This window comes from Triticum dicoccoides, chromosome 4A, assembly GCF_002162155.2.
Source record: "Triticum dicoccoides isolate Atlit2015 ecotype Zavitan chromosome 4A, WEW_v2.0, whole genome shotgun sequence".
Taxonomy (NCBI): Eukaryota; Viridiplantae; Streptophyta; class Magnoliopsida; order Poales; family Poaceae; genus Triticum; species Triticum dicoccoides.
In genome coordinates, this window is record NC_041386.1 from 327,126,745 (window position 1) to 327,127,951 (window position 1,207).

The window sequence follows — 1,207 nt, forward strand, 5'->3', positions numbered from 1 at the left end:
GCCGCGCCGGACTGCTTCATTCCCGCCTCTCCTTCGCCGGTCCTCCCCGCGCCTCGCCGCCCTCTTCTCTTCAACGGGGGTGAGCTCCCGGTCGGGCCTCATACGTCTTCCCCCTCCGAACGCTGCCCCCCCACGTCGTCCCGTCGCCGTGCCTGCCTCTGCGTGGCGGTGCCAGGTCATGGCTTCCGCACGCCCGCGCGCGCCTCGCCCCTCTGCGCCCGCCGCATCGGCCGGCTCCCACCAGATGCTGCTCCGCCGCTATGCTGCTACTACTGCTTTCGCCGTCGCCACACGACTCTTCTTGGCCATCATCTCCGGCCCCCCACGGGCTTCCCTAGATGCGAGCGAGCAAGGGCAACCTTCTGGTGCCCTTGACTCATCCCACTGCCACCTCCAGCACTGCTCCGGTGAACCTCCACGAGACATGGTGGTCGTTGCCGTTTAGCCGCCGACTAATCCACTGATTAGCCACAATTAACGCTGCTAATTACCCCCTGGCCAAATGACAAGCGGGGCCCACCCCTGTTAAAAAAGAGAAAAAGAAAATATGTAATAAAAAATTAATTAATTAATTAAATTAATTTGGCTAATTAAATTTAGTTAACCTAATCAAGTAATTAAACTAATTAACCTTGTTTAAATTAACCTGAGACTATGACGAATGTGTCCCACCAACCAGGTTTGACCTAGTCAACCTGTGGTCCTGATGACATCATGCTGATGTCATGCTGACACAATAATTGTATTTTCTAATTAAATTAAACCTGTTAAATCCAATATTGTTTTAAATCTTTAAAAATTAATATAAAATAATTCGTAACTCAGATGAAAATACTTTGTACATGAAAGTTGCTCAGAATGACGAGACGAATCCGGATACGCAACCCATTCGTCCGCCACACATCCCTAGCATAGCGAACACGCAACTTCCCCCTCTGGTTCATCTGTCCAAAAACGCGAAACACCGGGGATATTTTCTCGGTTGTTTCCCCCCTTCACCGGTACCACCTCATACCGCGTTAGGGCACCACTAACACCGATACTTGTCATGTCATGCATCGCTATGCATCTATTTGCTTGATATTTATTGTTTATTCCTCCTCTTCTCTTGCTAGACACCGAGACCGATGCCGCTGCTACCTAGTACGACTACGGTGCTGACGACCCCTCTCTCTTGCCAGAGCAACCAGGCAAGCCCCCCCCCCTT